This window comes from Jaculus jaculus, chromosome X (genome assembly GCF_020740685.1).
Source record: "Jaculus jaculus isolate mJacJac1 chromosome X, mJacJac1.mat.Y.cur, whole genome shotgun sequence".
In the NCBI taxonomy this organism is placed as follows: domain Eukaryota; kingdom Metazoa; phylum Chordata; class Mammalia; order Rodentia; family Dipodidae; genus Jaculus; species Jaculus jaculus.
The window spans coordinates 6,687,816-6,705,729 of record NC_059125.1 but is presented as its reverse complement, the minus strand read 5'-3'; the positions used below and the strand labels follow the sequence as shown (position 1 = coordinate 6,705,729).

Here is a 17,914-nt window from a genome sequence, read left to right as displayed (position 1 = left end):
GTTGATCGAGAAGGCCACTAATGTCCCCAAAACATCACAGGCTATTGCCATGGCTCTTAATTGCCCACCAGAACTAGATGGTGAGACTCTATCATTGCTGAACATTCTACATGTTGGGCTGCAGGTCACTGAGAAATCAAGCTGGATCTGAGCTGGAAGCCTTCTGCTTGTTGACTAGCTGCCGGGATGCTGGAAAGAGCTATGCAGCCAGTTGGAGGAGAAAAGTAACCAGTGGTGTTAAGTAACAGTGGGCCATGCAAGATTGCGGGCTAGCCAACCAGGCCAAATGTACCAACTGTGAAAGGATGGCATGTCAGTTATGGGGGAAACCAACTGCTCTTTGATTGGACTTGAGGCCCACTCCACAGGAGGGAATTCCTGCTTAGAACTGAAAACCCTTATGAAAAAACAATAGCTTTGGAGGTCATTAGCCCTAGGGGAGAAATTATTACTGTTGTCTGGCTAAATGGATATAATATGCCCACCAAACTTCCCTCTAAACACTTATATTTATGTCCATGTATTAATGCTACTCTCATATTTGGTTAGAGAAGCATCTCTTTTCAGATGGTGGTGACCACTGAGGAGACTCAAAACTCATCAAAGTGCTAAGAAGGGACAGTGGATTATTTACCACTAAGGGAGACATCTCTATCACATCCTCTAAAACTCAGGGACCATTGTGTTAGAAAGAATGTTAAGAACCAAGGGAAGGGTAGGACTGCTTACAATGCTGTCTTCCAGGCACAAAATGGCCTTGATATTCATAACATCACAGTGGCTGATTCTACCTACACAAGACCTGCATAATAGGAGAGGAAAATGATGACATCAAAATAAAAGAGAGGGCTGGAGAGATGGCTTAGCAGTTAAGCGCTTGCCTGTGAAGCCTAAACACCCCGATTCGAGGTGCAATTTCCCAGGACCCACGTTAGACAGATGCACAAGGGGGCATACACATCTGGAGTTCGCTTGCAGTGAGCCCTGGCGCACCCATTCTCTCTCTTTCTCGCTCTCTTTCTCTCTCCCCCTCCCTCTTTCCCTGTCAAATAAATAAACGAATAAATAAAAATAAATTTTTTTTAAAAAAAATAAAGGGATAAGAGCTATATGTCTGCCATGACTGCCTGACTGTGTTTCATTGTGTTCAAGTCTTCTTGCTTACTTCAATACTATTCCTTCTCCATCTCTGCTGTGAAACGGTTATCTGTGCATTTTTGAGAAGCTGGTTGTGAACCATTTGTTGTTATTAAATACCCCTGAAGTTAACTGCTTCTGTGAAACATGCATCATGTTATGTCCAAGGGACACTAGGAACACAGGGATGACCTTTGACTCTGCCTCCACCCTGACTTATTCCAGCCCACATGATCTTTTCACCAGGCCTCACAATCCGTGGGAGTGCCTGGGGTGGGGGTGGCTGTTGAGAGAGCTATTAACAACTCCCCCCGCCAACAGAACACCTCCAAGCTGGTATTTTAGTAGAGAAAGGTAAAGTGGTTTCTTTAGGGAGTCTCACATTATTCTGTTGTAAGAAGCAAACCAGGGCCTAGAGATGTGGCTCAATTGCTTAGCATGTATCACGCCCTGAGTGTGGTCCCCAGCACCACATAAACTGGGTATGGTGGCACAGGCCTGTTATCGCAGCTCTTGGAAGCTAAGGCAGGAAAATCTAAAGGTCCATGTCAGCCTTACTGCACGGTGAGACCATGTCCCAAAGATACCATAAAGGGGCTGGAGAGATGGCTTAGCTGTTAAGGTGTTTGCCTGCAAAGCCAAAGGGTCCCAGTTCAATTCCCCAGGACCCACATAAGCCAGATGCACAAGGCAGTACATGCATCTGGAGTTTGTTTGCAGTGGCTAGAGGCCCTGGTGTGTCCATTCTCTATCTTTCTCTCGGCTTCTTTCTTGCTCTCAAATAAATAAATAAAATATTTTTAATTTTTTTTAAATACCATAAAAAGGACTGGGGACATGGTTCAGTGGATGCAAGCATGAGTACCTGAGTTCAGATCCCCAGATCCCATGTTAAAAAATATAATAATAATCCATGTGCCTAGGGTGAGAAGAGATGTAAGGCAGGAAAACAAGACAGGAGAATTTCTCAGAAGCTCACAGGTCAGCTAGTCTGGCAAACCCAGCAATGAAGAATAAGAGATCCTGCTCAACCAAGGTAGAAGGTGAGGACCAACACCCAGAGTTATCCTCTGACCTCCACACGTGCACCATGACACTTGGACACCCACGCTTACACACATGAACACACACACATCAAGAAAAATACTAAAAAGAAAGGAAAAAAAGTCAGTGTTCAAACGGTAATGATGGAGTCTGTAGGACATAGAAGAGAGATAACTAATGTGTGAAGTCATAAAAATTGAAAATTAAGAAGGAACTTGACCTGCAGGTATAGCTCAATGGTAGAGTCCTTGTCTAACAAGTATAATATCTTGAGTCCAATTTCCTAGCTCTGCAAAACTATTTTTTTTTAAAATAGTCAGGCACGGTGGCTCACTCCTTGTGGTGGTTTGATTCAGGTGTCTCCCATAAACTTAGGTGTTCTGAATGCTAGGTACCCCAGCTGATGGAGATTTGGAAAGTAAAGCCTCCTGGAGGAATTGTATTATTGGGGGCGGGCTTATGGGGGTTATAGCCAGTTTCCCCTTGCCAGTGTATGGCACACTCTTCTGTTGCTATTGTCCACCTTATGTTGGCCAGGGGGTGACGTCCACCCTCTGCTCATGCCATCATTTTCCTCTGTCATCATGGAGCATCCCCTCGAGTCTATAAGCTAAAATAAATCCTTTTTGCACAAAAGTTGCTCTTGGTCAGGTGATTTTTGCCAGCAATGCGAACCTGACTGCAACAGTCCTATAATGTCAAAACACAGGAAGTTGAAGGAAGAAAGACTACTATGAGTTTGAGACCAGCCTGGACTATAGTGTGAGACAATCAACCAATCAATAATAAATAGGGACTTCTGGTTCAGGTTAAAGTAAGGACACGTCTGTTTTTCTCTCTCCCTTCCTTCTTCCTTTCTTCCCTCCTCCTCCCCCCACCCCACCCCCCCAAAAAAACAGGCAAGATATACAGAGCAACCCTCGGACTACCTGAAAGATGGATGTATTGGGCTGTCTGTGATAACCAACTATCACAATTTCGGGGCTTTCCAACGTAGACACATTATACAGTTCTAGAGGTAAGCCTAAGATGACTGAGCAGGCTGTATTCCTTCTGGAAGCTGTGGAAGAGAATTCATTCCTTCCTCTCCTGCTGCCTGCATTACACTGGTCCTGAAGCCCCCCTTCATCACTGTGATTTCTCCTATCACTGCACCTCCTCTGGCTGCGTCTCTCTTATAAGGGCCTTTTTCATTCCACTAGGCCCATCCAGATAGTCCAAAATAAATTCCCTATCTCAAGATTTATTTATTTATTTTGGCTTTGCATAGCCCCCTTTGCCATGTGAAGTCATTTGTTGGGGAGGGACATGATTCTGTCTTTCATCACAGAGGATCAAAGGCAGAACAGGCAGACTAGGTAAGGAACTAAGGTCTTACGGAATGGCCTGGAAGTGAGTTTCCTAGATGACAGTGGTGGTCATAGTGGTAATAGTGGGTGATAATGTGTTTTCCTTTTATATGGCCTGCTGAAGCTCTGAGGCAACCCACAATCCAAAATTCAGAGAAGATGCAGACCAAGAGGGTTCTAGAAAAAGTCTCTTTTCTCCATTGGGCCAGGAGAGGGGACCCTCCTACAGGTCAGAGCATATGGAACTTGCCTTGCCCTGTGCCACATGAGGACCCACAGTCCAGAAATCTCTAAATTGTTGTAGAGATTTTTTTTTTTTCCTGTTAGGGATATAGGTTCAAATCAAGTAAAAACTAATGCCAACAGAGCTGGGTGCAGTGGCTCACACCTTTAATCACAGCACTTCGGAGGTGGAGATAGGAGGATCACCGTGAGCTCAAGGCCACCCTGAGACTACATAGTGAATTCCAGGTCAGCCTGAGCTCGAGAGAGGCCCCACCTAAAAAAATAATAATAATAATGCCAACAAAGACTATCATTGACTCCTAGACTTCATTTCTTTCTTTATTGACAGGTTCTCATGTAGTACAGCATGGCCTTAGCCTCCAACTTAATGTGTAGCTGAGACTGGTTTTGAACTCCTGATGCCCCCTGCCTCCACCTACCAGGGCTCACAGGTGAGCACCACCATGTATCCCTGAATCCTTGACTTATAAGAAGGCTCTTGAAAAAGTAAACACCATAAGAAAAAGAAAAAAAGAATCTTCAGGCTGAGATGAAGGACCCATCGTGGAAACTGCAAAATCAATGAATGTCACACATGCATTTCAGATACAGTGGAGAAAATGAAGGACTTTTAAATTATTGTAATTATTCATTTATTTAAGAGAGAGAGAACAAGGTAGACAGAGAGAGAAAGTGTGGGCGTGCCAGGGCCTCCTACCATTGCAAATGAACTCCATATGCAAACTATATACCTGGCTTCATGTGGGTACTGGGGAATTGAACCCAGGTTGTGAGGTTTCCCATATGAGAGTTTTACTGCCTGAAAATGATGTTTTTATAAATGTTTTGCCCAGACTGGAATGGAGTGGCTAAGTACAAGCACTGTCCCACTACTGAAAAGGAGGTGCAACCTGAGGGTCCCTTGTTCCCTAGAAGTCACCCTATTAATGCTGATATCCAATTGGAATAACACACACTCCAACCTCAAACTCTTGAACTCAAATAGTCTTCTTGTCTCTGCATCCAGAGTAGATTTAGAAAATAATATTTAACAATTATAGCCAGCGTGGTGGTTCACGCCTTTAATCCCAGCCCTAGGAGGCAGAGGTAGGAGGATTGCCGTGAGTTCGAGGCCACCCTGAGACCACATAGTGAATTCCAGGTCAGCCTAGGCCAGAGTGAGACACTACATTGAAAAACCCAAAAAACACAATTACACAGAAGAGGAGAATGGAGCTCACTTGGCAGAATGCTTGCCTAGCATAAAGCCCTGGGTTCGATTCCTAGCACTACATAAACCGGGTGTGGTAGTGCATGCCTGTAATTCCTGCGCTCAAAAACAAAAGGATCAGAAGTTCAAAGTTGTTCTCAGCTATATAGCCAGTTGAGGACAGCCTGGGTTATGAGATTTGGCCTCAAAGAAAATGTTATATGGAAAATCCAATCAGGCAGTTTCTAGAGGAATCACTAAAGTTCAAACCCCAAGACAGCTAAAGCCTTCTTTCTCTTTCCTTAGAATCTTCCAAAATAAAATGTTAAGTACCCAACTAGTACACAATTTCAAGTTTCTTTCACAGTCATGAATCAAGACAGAGGACATTCCAAAGCCCATTTAACTCAATTATCTGTTCCAGGAAGAAACAATATTTTTCTGGCTCCAAGGAAAAGTTTAAGGGCATTCTGGAGGAGCGCCAACCACCACTGCAAGTCCCTTTTCTGCTGCTCAGTCCATCTCAGAGAAGCCGTCTGAGGCTCCTTGGGACCTAGAAGACCAGAGATAATGGGTCACAGACCTGGGCCACTGAAGGACTCAGGAACCAGATTGATGCCATGACAGGCTTCTGAGTCCTCAGTAGGCCTAAGTTTCTGTTTCCCTGGCAATGTCTAAGTTTTTATTGCCCAGTAAGGGTGGGTTTAACACTTACTGGAAGCTGATTATGCCATACATTCCTGTAGTCATAGATAAGTTCAATTCCCCTAGCCCCAGCCTGCCAACTTTGCCCGCCAAAATCCTAAGCCAACCAGAAAAGTACACTGTTTAAATCAACCAATCATGTACCATCCCCTTCTTCTATGTTCAAATCCCTATAAAAACCCTACCCTCCCACTACTCAGGGCTCTTGCATGGATCCACTGCGTTGGTGAAGTCAAGAGACCGAGCTTAAGCCCGAAATAAAGCTCCTTGCCCTTGCATACGTGTTTGGTTCTCCTTGGTTGTCACTAGGGGTGCCGAGAACTGGGCATAACATTTGGAGGCTCATCCAGGATCTCCTCAGAGACTGCTGAGGACCACCAACATGTGGAGCTCAGGTCGCTGGCTGGTAAGTGTGCTTCTGTGTTGTGCTTCTGTGTTTTGTCTTTCCTGAAAACCTGTCCTTTGTTCTTCTGTTCATTAGAAAATTGTGGTTGGGCAGATGCACCCTTGGAGGCCACTCTGTTGGGAAGGCGGGTCCTGAGTGCCCCAGGCCCACCAGGAGGGGATTTCATCCCCCCATTTGTAGAGAAACGTGGGTCACTACCGAGGAACAGCAAGATGCCATGGTCTCAAATTCAGTTTTGTAGTAGATGGCCACTTTTTTCAGTGACCCTGGGTGCCCCAGGCCTGCTTGGAGGGGATTTCATTCCCCTATCTGTAGAGATAATGGGAGAGGCTGTTGTTTCAGTTGTGTAGTAGATGGCCACTTTGTTCGGACAGTGGGTCCTGGGTTCCCCAGGCCCACTCAGATGGTATTTCATTCCCCTATTTGTAGAGACAACACAAGAGGCTGTTTTCTCAGTTTTGTAGTTGCTGCCCAGCTGAACTTTTTTGCTGTCTCTTTTTCCTTTTCTTTGTCGGATTACTATTTGTGTGCTTGGACGGATGGGATAGACACAGACTACCCCACTTTCTTTACTGATGGACCACTTTCAGGGTGTTAAAATTAGGGCCCCTTGGAATCACAGTATTCCCTCTTCGGGTTATGGGGCCCCCAGACCAAAACGGTAATCAATTTGGGATGATTGTCAACAATTGCTACAGATTCTCTTTACTACAGAGGAAAGAGAAAGAAGCCAGACTGAAGCCCAGAAATTGGTTCCGGGCACTGATGGGAATCCCACCAATAATCAGGTTATCATTGATACCTTCTTCCCTTTGACTAGAGCAGACTGGAATTTCAACACGGCAGCAGGTAAGGAGAGAGCTGCTCAACTTTCTCCCGGGAGTGTCTTTCTCTCTTCACACTGTCACCCACCCCCGGTTGCCTGGATGCCTTCAGGGTGAACCACGGTATCCCCTAAGCAAAAATCTGAAAACCCACAGCTGGTGCCTGAACCCGGACCTTATGAGACAGACAGGGTGGGTGAGTGCTCTCCCAGAGGAACTGGGAGACATCGGCCCATGTGGCCTTGCCTCCATGTTTTTGAGGGCTGGCGGGTTTCTCTTTCTCCTCTTTTATTTTTGGTCCATGCCATTGAGCAGGACAAGACACGATGAACTGGCAACTGATGTATCTTGGCCAAGGCCACTCCTCAGTATTGACTGGAGGCCAGCTGTCCTATGCCTGGACCCCGACAGCCCCTTGGGTGTTGGCAAAAACCCTCTATCTATTTCTCTCTGACACAAAAAGAAAAACTGGTAACACATCGACCTCTTAAAAGCCTATAGGGCAGGTCACCGGCCTCTTAAACTTGTGGACAGGCTCACGCCCAGATCTTTGGGAATCCCTCGCATGCTAATCAGCCCTCGGATATGTTGCCCTCTGGTCTTGGAGTTTCTAATCTTTCTCTGTCATGGGTAACATCGCCTCCCACCAATAAATAAACATATATATATATATCAGAATCATGGACTAAGAGCTCTTCTGAAAGTTAAGGGAATTAGCTCTCCAGACAGAGGCAGGCTCATTTTGGGAAGAACTCTTCCAGGTCATTTCTGGATTTCTGGGCATCCATGTGAACCTACATAGCTTATCTGGCTAGGAAATGAAGAGCTCAGGAAGGAAATTTCCCCTCACTCCCTTTCAGCAGCAAAACTACAAACCAGCTTTGAAAGTGCTCAAAGGGGCTTGGGTTAGAGTCAGGTGGCAGACAGACAATGGCGCCTCTGCCCATGCAGGTGCCATATCTCCGCCTCCTCTCCCAGTGGCCCCTGAGCAGACCCATTCCTTCTTCAGCAGCCTCCCAGTGGGCCACCTTCTTCAGAGGCCTCCTGGCAGTCCTGGAGGACCCCCCCTTTGCCCTTCAGGTAGTCAGAATCCTTGGCCTCCTGGCATCCTTCTTGGCCATTACCTCCATGTGTAGTAGACTGGACCCCTGAGGAGTGCCGGGAGTAAGGCAGGGCTGATCTAAGGTGTATGCAAGCCCTACCCAGCTGCAACAGCACACCAAAAAGTGGCAAGAAAGAAAAAAAAAGTCACGTTTAACTACAGCCTATAAGGAACTGAAGTTTTACGTAAAAAATATGTCAACTTTGTTACATGATATCATAAATATAATTACTGAATTTATGTTCTAGGTCAACTTCAACTTTTATAGAGGATTATTAAAAAAAACAGAATTCTCTCTAAAGTGGCAACTTATAATTTGTCAGGTATTTAAAAAAATTGTAATGTACTTAAAAGGAAGAGGCAACTGACCTGACTTCTAGGCCAGCCTGTCTCAAGATAGCAACAATATTTGCCTTAGGTTAGTGTCTTATTGGTATTAATGACATAAAATTGTCTTTAGACTATTCACTTGTTAGTGAGTAACAGGATTAATTAATTTGGTGTAGTTTTTCATAATAGCCTTATAAGAAAGGTGGTTAATAATGAGATGAATTACTTGAAGGAACTGGGAAGGAATTTTTCAATGTGGGGACATAGAATGCTTGTTAAAAATGCTTTTTTAGACTTCCGGTCAAGATGGCGACCGCCTAGCTGCACTACAAACAACAAGGGAAAAAAAAGATAGATGCAGATCCTAAGAAAAGAGCTGCCCCAACATACCTCAAAAGGGGCCCAACTGAAACTAAGGACAACTGGCGAAATAAGCAAGGGTGATGTTTTCCTGTGAACCGGATACCAGCACAAAGGGGAAGGAGATCAACGCAGAGAAAAATCAACTCCTACCAAGTCAGAGAGCCAAAGCCTCAGAGGCCCCCAACACCTCAGCACTGAAGCAGACCAAAAATGAACCCAACATGGCTCAGGGAAATCTTGCGGAAGAGGGGGCGGAAAGAATGTCAGAGTTACATGTTGGGTCATGATTTGCAGAGACATTTATCATACTAATAACTGGGGGCTAACTCCACAATGCACAACCCATTTTCATTAACAAGGAGGGTCTAATGGGAGGGGGTAGATCACAGATGAGCCTAAATAATGGTACCAAACTGCCTGTATTTACTGAAAAGAAAACTAATAAATTAAATTTTAAAAAAATGCTTTTTTAGTGGTACTTAGATGAGAATGTTAAAGTATGTGGATAAAGATGTGTGTATGTAGGAAAGAATTTTCAGGCTAAATCTAGACACCATGCCTAAAGTTAGAGATTGTTCAACTGTTTACAGACTCTTAAGGATACTGTAAAAGTTTTATATAGGGACATAATCTTAATCTAAATTCATCTTACATTAGACACAGGTGATGCCTATGCTAAGTGGGTCACAAAGTCATAAGTACAGATGTAATTGGAGGTTTAACCAAGTTAAACCTAAACAAGAACCTATCACCTTGTGTTTTGCAAATGGTAAATTTGCTATGTAAAAACAAACTACTTCAGAATAGGAAAAGGAATGTCAGGATGCTTATCTCTCTGCTCTGTAATTTCATTTTGCTCTTGCTTTCCAACATATGCTACTTAAATTCATGGAAAGCTGGACTCTAAAAAAATGGATGGAACCTCCTTTATCTCAGACCCCATACAAGTTTAAGCCATGTGTTCCCCAGACTCTGACTAGAGACAAAATGACCAATTGTCTCTGACACAGAAAAAGGAGTACAGCATATAACTGTGGTTCTGTTTAGTTCTTCTCTTTTGAACACCTAAAGTCACATCTGTTAGATAAAATTTCTCACTATACAAAATGTTAAATAGGTAAACTGAGTCAAGGTATTTGATAAGGTTACAAACTCCTTACATAAGATAAGCATCAGACTTACCTAATATGTATATCAGGGGAAGGGCCCCTTCATTGAAACATTTAATTGGATTAAATCTAATGTTTACCTGATGCCAAGGTTTTAATCAGTGGAGAAACTGAGTATTATGATAAGGCCTCACTCATTACCAGGTCACTGATGCTAATTTGTTGTGATTTAAGGGTTATAAAACTGGTCTTAAGACTCTCTCATCAAAGTAAATTAGGTTCCTCTTTTCATCAAGGTTTTAACTAAGGCTCACATAGAACTAGTTAATTTCCAAAGGTGAAGTACTCATACCTAAAGACATTGTGACTTTAAAAATAGCTTCTGTCTTATTTATGCTAATTCTATTGAATAGTCATAACTAGGTTTATTCACTTAGGTTTAAGTGATTTAATTTCAGTAATGATAACTTTCATCTTCCTGGGATATGTTGGGATAGCTTGCTTAAGCTTTATCAAATTTAAGTCAGGGGTAAAACAAAATTGTTTTATGTTAATAAAAATTTCTGTGGTACATAAAATCAGTAGCTATCAAGTTTAGGCCAAACTCATTGGTTGTCAAATAATGTTTTTTTTCTTTCAAAAAGATTTATCAAGGGTCATATTAGAATTCAGCTAGCTGTGTTGGTTAAAAAAAAAAATTCAAGCACTGTGGTTCTGTTTCCAGTGTTCTCTGGGTAGTTTGTACCCACACAAGTATCTGAACTAATCAAAGATATTTTCAAACACAGATGCTAAGACTTTATACTGTCTTACTTGTCCTTTTCTGACAATTTCTAGGTTAAAGTAGTTATTCTGTAAATCAATTGGTACCATTTTCAAGACTGGTAGCAGGTTCTGCCTACATTTATAAATGTTAGATATTTAAAATGTGAGATATTTATAAATGTCAGATATTTAAAATGTGAGATGTGCCTACTTTCTATACCTCATATATAAGGCTTATGCTGCCATAGTACAACTAAAATTTTAAAGATAGGACAACATGTATTTAGAAGCCCTTGTGCCATTCTTCAACTAAGTCTATTTCAGTAATCAAATGTGCTCTATATGTACATACATCCAGGCTGCTGTAACTTCCTTTCTGAGTGTGTTAATTACCTATGTAGAAGCCAAAGCCAGTTGGAATCATCAGAGCAAGAGGCACCAATATTTTGGCCTGTGCCCCCAGGTCATAAGGCCACTGGAGATGATGGGACACTTCTACACTGGCCCCCTGGTAAGTCACCTGTCTTCCTGAGCAGGGAGGATATGGAGACCCAAACAAAATTGGTGTACAGTGTGAATCAGGAGAGTCACAATTGAGGAGCAATCAGTCCTCCTGATTTCACAAAGAAGGGAAAACTACTTGGCCAGCATGGCCCTGACTCATCCTAGCAGACAAAAGACACCATTAAGCTATGGGGCTACTCCTGTGTCCCTATGTCTCTTTGGAGAGCCATTGGAGACCTCCAAAACTAATCCTTAATTAAATGTGGCTATCTGCATGGTCTTAAACACTCAGAGAGAAATGTATAACCAAAGATAAAAAATAACTTACATATATGAATGGCCTATTAAGTAACAAGAGCTTTCCAAGAGGGGAAACAAACATTAAGACATCTTTTCCCCATAGTTTTAATTCTATAATAAAGAAAAGCAAATATATATGTTCAAAGGGTTATTTTCAAATCTAAAATATGTAAATATGTAAAATATGTAAATAATCCAGGAGACTGGGTGCCACGAGACATTGGAACCCGCTGGAAGGGACCCTAAGTCTTCATCCTGTCCATATCTATCACTGTGAAAATGGACGGAATTGCCACTTGGATTCATCACACCCACCCACATCTGACCGGCAGATCCACTGGCTGAACCTGAGACTATCTGCCACAATGGAAATGCAGCACCCCACTCAAGCTTCAACTCCTGATCCTGACTGTGCTCCTAACTGTACATATTGTGGCAGCTACTCCCCACCAAGTTTATTATCTGACCTGGATAATAACCAACACTGCCACGGGGGATATTGCTTACTCCAAATCACATCTTGCCCCACAGGGAACCTGGTTTCCTGATTTGATCTTCGACCTCCATCAACTAGTGGGTGACTCGTGGGACTCTGGCAAATCAGGAAATTTCTTATTTCTATGTATGCCCTGGGCACTTAGGGAAAGCAAGAATCAAAGGGGGCTGTGGGGGACCTAAAGCCTTCTACTGTGCTGGATGGCAAGGTGTGTCTATCAGAAGGGTATATTGAAACCCACCTACTAAGGGGGACCTTATCACCATGACACTGAACCAGACCAGGGACCAAAATGGGCCATGTTACCTCCCTCCCTTGAAAGGAAATGAGACCTGTAATTTCGTTTCTTCCAAGTTTACAGAAAAAGGGAGACAGGTGTCCTGGGATAATGGAAAGACCTGGAGAATAAGACTGTATGTTAGTGGGTACAATCCAGGTGCCTTATTTACTGTCTGGTTGGTGACAACATTTCCCAGTGCAGGCCTGGTAGGGGCAAGAACAGGCATTGCAGCACTCACCCTTCAAGAAAACATCAAGTATAGACTTGGACATTCAGAGGCTGAATTACTCACTTAGAGAAAAATGTAGATTCCTTAGCTGAGGTTGTATTACAGAATAGACAGGGGTTGGACTTATTATTCCTCCAGCATGGGGGACTTTGTGTGGCCTTAAGGGAAGAATGATGTTTTTATATCAACCATTCAGGTATAATTAGAGACTCAGTGGAGAAGGTACCAGAGAATTTGGAAAAATGAAAGACAGAAATAAGAGAAGCTGATAGAGGATGGTTTGAGTCACGGTTCAGTCATTCCCCATGGTTAACAATTCTGCTGTCTGCTTTAGCAGGGCCATTACTTTTATTTTTGTTGCTAATCACAATAGGACCTTCCATTATTAATAAATTAGTTGCTTTTGTTAGGGAACGCATTAATACAGTACAGTTTATGGTTTTAAGATCAAAGTATATACCATTAGACTCCACTCACTAATTCAATTGGAATCCAATTGGCTCCTTATGGTACAAAGAGAGGGGGGAATGAAGGACTCAGGAACCAGATGGACACCATGACAGGCTTCTGAGTCGTCAGTAGGCCTAAGTTTCTGTTTCCCCAGCAACGTCTTAAGTTTTTATCTTCCAGTAAGGGTAGGTTTAACACTTACTGGAAACTGATTATGCCATACATTCCTGTACTCATAGATAAGTTCAATTCCTCTAGCCCCAGCCCACCAACATGCCTGCCAAAATCCTAAGCCAACCAGAAGAGTACACTGTTTAAATCAACCAATCATGTACCCATCCCTTTCTTCTATGTTCAAATCCCTATAAAAACCCTACCCTCCCAATACCGGGGCCTCTTGTACAGATCCACTGCGTTGGTGAAGTCAAGAGTTTGAGCTTAAGCCCGAAATAAAGCTCCTTGCCCTTGCATACGTGTTTGGTTCTCCTTGGTGGTCACTGGGGGCGCCGAGAACTGGGCATATCAGCCACGACCTGGCAAAACCTACGCTGTCCCTGTGTCTTGTGCTTTTGTCGGAGTTGCCTTCCTGTGCTCAGGTTGGGACACTCACTCATTTCATCTCAGATCTGTCCCAAGTCCTGCCCAATGCAAAAATGTACTCACTTCCCACATGGAATCCACTCACACTGAGTCTTCTGAGCTTTAATGAAACATTTTCAAGTCTTAGGAGCTTTTAGGGAGAAATTATGTGAGAATGCAAGGGTCTCTTCTATCTTTTACTCTCTTTCCTTTACACCTGATTCAGACTTCATTCTGAATCCTCAATCCTAAAATATATTGCTGTTATTTTCTTTTTTTAATATTTTATTTTTGTTTATTTATTTGAGAGAGAGAGAGGGAGAGAGAATGGGCACACCAGGGCCTCCAGCCACTGCAAATGAATTCCAGATGCATGCTCCCCCTTGTGCATCTGGCTTACGTGGGTCCTGAAGAATTGAACCTACATCGTTTGGCTTTGCAGGCAAGTGCCTTAACTGCTAAGCCATCTCTCCAGCCCCTATAGTTGTTATTTTCTTTTTTATAACTTTTTAAAAATATTTTATATTTATTTATTTGACAAAGAAAGAAGAAGAGAGAGAGAGAGAATGAGCATGCCAGGGCTTCCAGCCACTGTAAATGAACTCCAGACACATGCGCCCCCTTGTGCACCTGGCTAATGTGGGTCCTGGGGAATCGAACCTGGGTCCTTTGGCTTTTGCAGGCAAACGCCTTAACCATTAAGCCATCTCTCCAGCCCTGTTGTTATTTTCTATTAACATACATTAATTATTCATAATAATCGGTTTCATTATGACATTTTCATACACATATAATATATTGTGATCATATTCACTCACCCTCATTATGCAATTTATCATGCTCCCACTCCTAGTGACCCCCTTCTTCTTTCCAACCAAACTCATTCTACTTTCATGTCTTTCTGTGTGTGAGAGAGAGGGAGGAGAGAATGAAGCCCAGTGTATTTAGTTAGGGCTGCTTACAGGAATACAGGTGGGAGGGTATTTACTGTACTATAGGCAACTTACCATGGCCACACCACTGAAGAAAATAGCATTCTCGCCGTGTGGGGTGCACATGTCTTTAATCTCAGCACTCGGGAGGCAGAGGTAGGAGAATCGCTGTGAGTTCAAGGCCATCCTGAGACTGCAGAGTGGATTTCTGGTCAGCGTCGGCTAGAGTGAGACCCTACCTCAAAAACACACAAAAAAAAAGGAAAAAGAAAAAGAAAAGAAAATGGCATTCCCTACCTCAACAACCATTAGCTGCCTATAAATTACAGGCCCTCATGTACTCCCATACCAATTTCTCCCTCTCTCTCTCTTTCTATCTTTCCCTCTTTCTTCCTCTCTCCTACCCTCTCTCCAAGAACATCCCAGTTGGAATTGGAGATCACTATGTTAAGCAAAATAAACCAGACTCAGAAAGGTAATAGCACATGTTTTCTCTTATTCACAGAATTTACATTTTTTTAATTTATTTATTTGAGAGAGAGAAAGAGGCAGAGAGAGAGAGAGAGAGAGAGAGAGAATGGGCACACCAGGGCCTCCAGCCACTGCAACCAAACTATAGACACGTGTGTCCCCTTGTTCATCTGGCTTACGTGGATCCTGGGGAATCGAACCTGGGTCCTTCGGTTTTGCAGGCAAGCACCTTAACCAGCAAGCCATCTCTCCAGCCCCAGAATTTTGATTTAAACTCATATACATATGCCAAAATAGAAAGGGGACTATGAGAGGACAAGAAGAGGTCTGTAGAGAGGGGGAGGGGGAAGAAGAGAGAATTATACAATATACATAACATGAAAGCATAAGAAGGGAGTTTATACAGGGAGGAAAGGGACCAGCAAAGAAGGGGGAATGAAGGAGGGCAACAGGAGGGGAACAAAAAGAACAAATTTTATATATATATATATATGGTTATATATAGTTATATATAGTGACAGTGAAACCCATTAATTTGTATACTAAAAGCATAATAAATAGAAAAGGTAGAGTGACTTGAAGGAAGTAAAGAAAGAAATACCCAGTGACTTTCACAAGGAGATAAGGCTTCTAAACAACTCCACTGCAGAGAAATTGTGATGCATAAAAATCCCCTATCTTGGCTGTCATGACTGCTGCTGTCTGGCTAAATGTATATACTATGCTCACCAAACTGCCCAGTAAGCACTTCTCGTAATGTTCCTACCCATATATTAATGCTACTCTCACTTTTGGTTAGAGAAGCTTCTCTTTTCAGATGGTAGTGACCTTGGGATGACTCAGAAGCCACCATGGTGTTGAGAAGAAGTGACAGAGGAGTGCTCAGCACTGAAACATCTCTATCACACCTTCCAAGGCTGAGGGTTCATTGCGGAAGAGGTGGCAGAAAGAATGTAAGAGTCAAAGAAAGGGTAGGACTCCTTACAACGTGCTCCTCTGGACACCAAATGGCCTTGATATCCATGACCTCACAGTGGCTGACACTACCTACACAAGACCATCATAATAGGAAGAAAAGACCATGGCATCAAAATAAAAGAGACTGATTTACAGGGGAAGGGGATATGATGGAGAGTGGAGTTTCCAAGGGGAGGGTGGAGAGAGGTAAGGAATTACCATGGGTTATTGTCTAAAATTATGGAAGTTGTAATAAAAAAATCAATTATAAAATATTCCTGGGTTGGGGAGATAGCTTAGTGGTTAAGGCTGCAAAGCCAAAGGACTTCAGTTCTATTCCCCGATACCCACATAAGCCAGATGCACAAGGTGGTGCATGTATCTGGAGTTCATTTGCACTGGCTGGAAGCCCTGCACTTGCTCCCCCCCCCTCTCTCTCTCTCCATCTTTCCCTCTCTCAAATTAATTAATTAATTAATTATTTTTTAAATTCCCTGTCTTGGAAGCTAGGACACACCTATAATCCCAGAATTTAGTGAGAGCAGGAGGAAAGGAGTTCAAGGACATCCTTGGCTACATAGCAAGATCAAAACCACCCTGGGTTACATGAGACCTTGCCTCAAGAAAAAAAGAATATGGGGCTGGAGAGATGGCTTAGCGGTTAAGCACTTGCCTGTGAAGCCTAAGGACCCCGGTTCGAGGCTCGATTCCCTAGGACCCACGTTAGCCAGATGCGCAAGGGGGCACATGCATCTGGAGTTCGTTTGCAGTGGCTGGAGGCCCTGGCGTGCCCATTCTCTCTCTCTCTATCTGTCTCTCTCTCTGCCTGTCTCTCTCAAATAAATAAATAAAAATAAACAAAAAAATTTAAAAAAAAAGAATAGGGGCTGGAGAAATGACTCAGTAGTTAAAGGTCCTTGCTTGAAAAAACTGCCAGGTCAGGTTCAATTCCCCAGCTACTCATATAATGCAGACAAAAGTGTCTGACATTCATTTGCAATGACAAAAGGTATGTGTACCACATGCACACATATGTATAAACGCACAAACATTTGTTTTTGAAAAAAAGAAATCTAGATCCAGGTGTGGTGGTGCACACCTTTAATCCCAGCACTCAGGAGGCAGAAGTTGAAGTCTAAGTCAGCCTGGGCTAGAGTGAGAGCCTACCTCAAAAAAACAAAAAGAAAAAAGAAAAAAAAAATCTATCTTGGTCCATTTATCTCAACAGCATCATTTCCAAAATTAGAGCAAACATTCCCTAGAACTGTTCTCTGATCCTTCACTAAAGCTCTGAAGAAATTATGAAAAGTGTCAGCTGTATAAACTGAAGTCCTCCACCAAAAAAAAAAAAGAAGAAAAAGTAAAAGAAAAAGAAAAGCTGCATCTGTGTTGAAGATGCTACAAGAACAAATGACTGAACTTATGATTGTGGAATGTTAGAATGTTACAGGCCAGAACCAAATTACTGGGCTATTTTTAATCCTTTTGACAGCCATTCACTGTCCAACCTAACATCTTTTAAAATATTTTACCATATATCCATTATCCATAATAATGGGTTTCCCTGTGACATTTTCATATTTGTACATATGTGGATCATATTTGCCTACCATTGTCCTCTCATATCCCCTCCCATTCCCCTTGGTCCCCTTACTCTTTCCAACTAGCCCCCCTTCTGCTTTCATTAAGGTTGCTTATAGGAGCATGGGCACTTCACCAGTGGCTACACCACTGAATAAAATGTATCCTTTTTAAAATTTATTTATTTATTTGCAAGCAGAGAGCGAGAGAAGAGAGATAGACAGAGAGAGAATGGGTGCACCAGGGCTTCCAGCCACTGCAAACGAACTCCAGACGCATGTGCCCCCTTGTACATCTGGCTTATGTGGGTCCCAGGGAGTCGAACCTGGGTCCTTTGGCTTCACAGGCAAATGCCTTAACCACTAAGCCATCTCTCCAGTCCCTAAAATGTATTCTTAACAGACCACTAGCTTACACCAACCCAAAAGCGAAGAATATCATCAAAGAATCTGAAACCTATAGTAGAATTCTCTTTGCTTTGCTGTAACCCACCTACCTGTGGTCCCCACCAATATAGTTGGTAAAACCCTTAATCTGTATAACTCTCTTTACTCTGTAACTAATAT

At 42.8% G+C, this 17,914-nt stretch overlaps 1 pseudogene; it reads left to right on the top strand.

Moving 5' to 3' along the window:
• Window positions 1-17,914, top strand: part of LOC101614147 — a 34,085-nt pseudogene that overhangs the window by 1,747 nt on the left and 14,424 nt on the right.